The sequence below is a fragment of the Eubalaena glacialis genome, chromosome 9, assembly GCF_028564815.1.
Source record: "Eubalaena glacialis isolate mEubGla1 chromosome 9, mEubGla1.1.hap2.+ XY, whole genome shotgun sequence".
In the NCBI taxonomy this organism is placed as follows: Eukaryota; Metazoa; Chordata; class Mammalia; order Artiodactyla; family Balaenidae; genus Eubalaena; species Eubalaena glacialis.
In genome coordinates this window covers 40,317,332-40,322,948 of record NC_083724.1, presented here as the reverse complement: position 1 = coordinate 40,322,948, position 5,617 = coordinate 40,317,332, and the positions used below count along the sequence as shown (strand labels likewise).

At 40.3% G+C, this 5,617-nt stretch overlaps 1 pseudogene; it reads left to right on the top strand.

The window, feature by feature from the left end:
- Positions 1–1,807: 1,807 nt before the first annotated feature.
- Positions 1,808–3,261, top strand: LOC133097315 (glycine cleavage system H protein, mitochondrial-like; annotated as a pseudogene).
- The last annotated feature ends 2,356 nt before the right edge of the window (positions 3,262–5,617 follow it).

Genomic DNA, 5,617 nt, shown 5'->3' with positions numbered 1-5,617 from the left:
ATAATACATAAAGGTAAAAATTGAAATACGAAAAAGTTATAAATATCTCAAAATCAAGATAAACATCTCTTGAATGAAAAGTGGTCAGCCAGGCTGAAGCCATGAGCTGTAGACCTCTAAGTCTGAAAAAGAGAGTGACAGCATGCAGGGAAACAGAGACAGAAACCAGGCTATTTACTTGAAGCAAAAGACTTTGGTGGGGCTATTTCCCTCTTGGGATAAAAGACTGAAATATATTCCCACCATTTGCCTAGAACAGTGGTTCTCCACTGGAGGTGCTTTTGTCTCCCAGGAAACATTTGGCAATGTCAGGAAGTATTTTGGTTGTCAGAACTGGGGATGTAAAGATGCTACTCACATCTAGTGCATAGAGGCTAGAGATTCTGCAAAACGTTCTATAACACATACAGACACAAAAAGCCCCCCACAGAACAGAATTATCTGGTACAAACTGTCAATAGTGCTAGCATGTAAATAGTGCAGTATTGAGTGCCAAGTCTCAACAGTGAGACACCATAGTCACTTAAAGCCTAGAGACATCAAAAACACAGGCCAAGTCTCTCAACCAAAAACTAAACCAAGCGCTCCACTGGCTCAGTGATTACACCTGTGAATTCACCAATATTGCTTAGAAGCAGGAGCCACAAAATGAATAATGAGACCTGCTTATGGACTGCAGTCCTAAAAGTCAATCATTAAACCCCTAGGCAGGGAAGAGTGGGAACAGAAAAGGAGTGTGAAGAAACATCAATTCAAAATTAAACTTTCAATCAAAACTCCAAAACGTGAAGAAACGCTAAGAAAAACAGACAACACAACCAACAATTAGAACATGAATGCACTTCAAATGTAATTATACATACAATCAACAGGAAAACATGATCTACTAAAATTGTTGCATTTCAAATTTCTTAATACAAGGAGACTACAAGGCAATGCCTACAAAGTTTGAAGAAAGAAAAGTGTGACATAAGACATAACCAAACTCTGGTCCAAATAAAGGCAAGAGAAAAATAATTTTTAAAATAAAAATTTAAAATATAGTTCTCAAGAGTTTTCTATAGAAATTACCAGAGAATGAACTAAAAACCTGTGGCACAAGAATGAATGTATAATGAATCCATTTTATCATAAAATTAAAATAATGTGGAGGCTATATAAAAGAGAATATAAATGGACAAAAAAGAGGTAAATAAAGCTGATAGGGGAAGGGAAAATGAGAGGCAGTGAATATGCATGGATTTCTTCATCTCTTATCACCAAGTATCAAAAGATATTCTACAGGTATAATAAATCAAGTAATCATGGCATAGATATATTTAAAGACATAAAGGTAACATTAATAAAAAATAACACAGTCAACAAAAAATATCGCATGGCAAAATAGAAAGATGAAAACGGAGAAGTTAAAATTGTACTAATTCCATCACTGCTTGTACAAAGGAATCAACAGTACAGTTGTTTGTTCACAAACTGGCCCCTATACACAGAGAAAGGCAAGGAGAAACCAAAGAAACAGGCCACGCCAGATTAGTAGGTGGCGGGTTAACTAAGCAAGGGAACTCACCAGGCTTGTCTGGGGCAGCTGCACGACGAGTATGAGACAGGCTGGGACCTGGGACCCTGTGCTGCAGTGCTTGCACCTGAACAGACATCTCCTCCAGCAACAGAATTCAAAGAAACTATAAGGGAGCAAATATAACTGCACACATACGCAGTCGGGGCAAGTTATAAACAGTAAGATACAAAAAAGCCAAAAGCCAACTGCTGCTTCTGAGGCGTCGGGAGCAAAAGCAGGGTACTGCGCATGATCCCGGCGCTCAGCACGGCCAATGGGGTGGGCAGACCACGTAAGCCACGCCTCCAGGCCGACCCACCCATCGGCCCCACCCTCACCCCATTTAATGAACCAGCTCGCCCACGCTACTCAAAGAGTGAGCAAGGGCACCTGTTAGTTGTTTTGCCCTCGTCCTGCACCACGGGCCCCAATAAAGCCTTGCCTGAATTCCTCGTCTGGCCTGTTATCAATTTCTATTGATTAAAGAGTCCAAGAACCCCGGTCGGTAACAAGTAGATACTCTACACCTGCCTACTAGAATCTTAAAAGTTTATACAGAGGGCTTAAAACGAGGTTTAAGTCACCTGCACAGTCCGGATCATCTCAACACATTGCTCTCTCAAGGCTGCCGCTTTGAAAACAGCTCCCACTGTGGGAACAAAGAGCAAGGTGTGCACTGCAAGGACAGGGGAGGGGGTGAGGAACCTTCCATTGCCCTGGTCCGGCTCTAGGGTCAACCAGCAGTCACATCCTCTTGATGACCTCCTACAACCGCAGTTCATAAAAATAAAAAAGGAACTGCTAGGACTTCCCTGGTGGCGCAGTGGTTAAGAATTCGCCTGCCAATGCAGGGCACATGGGTTTGAGCCCTGGTCCGGGAAGATCCCACATGCCATGGAGCAGCTAAGCCCGTGCACCACAACTACTGAGCCTGTGCTCTAGAGCCCACGAGCCACAACTACTGAGCCCACATGCCACAACTACTGAAGCCCGTGCACCTAGAGCCCATGCTCCGCAACAAGAGAAGCCACCGCAATGAGAAGTCCACACACCGCAACGAAGAGTAGCCCCCAACTCGCCGCAACTAGAGCAAAGCCCGCGCGCAGTAACAAAGACCCAGTGCAGCCAAATATAAATATATAAATAAATTTTTTTTAAAAAAAAGGAACTGCTAAAACAAAAATATGGTAAGGGGCAGCGCAGAGCGTGGGGACCTGGGTATGCAGCCTGCACTCTGCCGAGTGGGTGCCTGCCTTGTCCTGCCCACCACGGCCCTGGGGGCTGCGGGTGGCTGATGTCTAAACGCTGTGCACTGCCACGCTCTGCTCTCCCTGCAGAAATTCACAGACAGACGTGAGTGGGTACCAACAGAAAACGGTGTTGGTACAGTGGGAATGAGCAATTTTGCACAGGAAGCTTTAGGAGGTGTTTACCATAGTCTGCCTGAAGTTGGGACAAAATTGAACAAACAAGAGGAGGTTGGTGCTTTGGAAAGTGTGAAAGCTGCTGGTGAACTCTATTCTCCTCTATCAGGAGAAGTAACTGAAATGAATGAAGCTCCAGCAGAAAACCCAGGACTTGTCAACAAATCTTGTTAGGAAGATGGTTGGCTGATCAAGATGACACTCAGTAATCCGTCAGAACTAGATGAACTAATGAGTGAAGAAGCATATGAGAAATACATAAAATCTATTGAGGAGTGAAAATGGAACCCCTAAATAAACTAGTTTGAAACCAAAAAGAAAAATCTCTGAAAATATTTATACATAGAAATATACAAATCATTACCATGAAAAAGGGAATATACAAGTGTTGACTTGAAACAGATAGACTGCCAGATACTTCCCCAGCAACGATGGATTTATTCAGGATAGCAGAGAATTGCAATTCAGGGTCTGCAACCATGAGCAAATTCCCCACAGGACAAGGGAAGAAGAACACTTTTATAGAGGGGAAAAGGAAGTTGGGAGCATTATTCTTAACAGAGTCCATGGCTTTTCACTGGCTGAGTCCTTGCCCGGAAAGAAGGAGTCTGTCTTCTTCCTGTTGGGCTCTGCTATCAGTTCAGGCCCTGAGAGCTCCCCCTGACAGTCTCCCAACTCTATTTAATTGAGATTTCTGTTTATTAATTTTTACAGAAGGAATTAAACATAAGAGAATTAAGAACAAATATATGTCATATAAATAAACATACTATGTGTTTTGTACATAGAGTATAAGAGTATGTTAAAAGAGGAAAGCAAGGCAAGATTCAGTTCACTGCAAAACTCAAAAGACACTGTCCTAATCTAGGCTTCCCTGAAAAAGCAGCCTGATCCAGGTGGTAAATTTGGGGACGTAATCACAAGGATCAGGAGTGGAGGACTGAGAAAGGTGAAATAGGAAAACAGTGTGTCATGAAGCTGATTATCCCTGGGGCACCTAGGCATGATCCCGCTGGGAGCTCTGTGCAGCCACGTGAATATACTTCAAAACTGTCCACCCAAGAGATGGAAAAGGAGACTATTTACCCATTGTCCCCTGTCCCCATTAGTCATGAATTTTTGCCCATAATAACAGCTGAGCAGGTATATACAGATACATAGCTTCGTGTTACAGACAAGGTGAGTGCTCAGATTACACATACAGAGAGCCAGTTGCTGCAACTACAGCTGAAAAGTGAAACAACAGTGAAAAGTGGACCAAGAGAATGTGAGGTAGGGCAAACAACTTAGCAAACGCTTATTGGGTAAATGCACGTAGAGGAAAATTTCAGACAAGGTTGGATTTAGAGCAAATATTATTTAAAGGGTACACTTCACAGGGAAGATCTAAAAATTACAAATATCTTTGTAATAAATAATACACAGCCATTTTCATAAAGCAACAGAAAACACAAGGAGAAAGACACAGAAGACAAGATTATAACAAAATTTTCAGGAACGACTCTGGAGTCCAAAAAGAAATCAAAGTGAAATAGGCAGAATATATTTTGAACATAACAAGTAAATAGAAGAGAAGAGAGAAAGTGTAAGAGTTACTCTTCAAAACAGTAACTGGCCCTGATGCCTTTATCAAGAAATTCTAGCACAGGGAGATCACCTCGGTGCTTTGTGACCCCCTAGCGGGGTGGGACAGGGAGGGTGGGAGGGAGGCGCAAGAGGGAGGGGATATGGGGATATATGTACACATATAGCTGATTCACTTTGTTATATAGCAGAAGCTAACACAACATTGTAAAGCAATTATACTCCAATAAAGATGTAAAAAAAAAGAAATTAACACAACATTGTGAATCAACTATACTTCAATAAAATTTACAAAAACAAAAAGAAATTCTACCAAACCTTTTTTCAATTGACATATAATTGACCTATAACATTATATTAGTTTCAAGTGTAAAACATAATTCAATATTTGTATATATTGCAAAATGATCACCATAATAAATCTAGTTAACCCATCACCACATAAAGTTACAATTTTTTTCTTGTGAAGAGAACTTTTAAGATCTACTCTCTCAGCAATTTTTAAATACAATACAATATTATTAACTATAGTCACTATGCTGTACATTACCTCCCCATGACTTATTTATCAAGAAACAGATAGCTCCAGTACTATTTCAACTCTTCCAGAAAATAAATTGTAAAAGGAAGTCACCCAGATAAGTTTTATGAAGCAAGTATAACAATGGTACCAAACCTGACAAAGATAGCACCCACAAAAAAGGAAACTATAAACCAATTTCATTTACAAATATTGATGCAAATATGAAAAAAATATTAGCAAGCAGAATGCATCAGGATTTTTAAAAATAATAAACCATGAGGGGAGAGGTAAAAAATAGGAGTATGGGATTAACAGATACACACTACTATATATAAAATAAACAACAAAGACCTACTGTATAGCACAGGAAACTATATTCAATATCTTGTAATAACATATAATGGAAAAGAGTCTGAAAAAAATGTGTGTGTGTGTGTGTGTGTGTGTGTGTGTGTAATCAAATCACTTGGCTATATACCTGAAACTAACACAATATTGTAAATCAATTACACGAAAACTTAAAAAATA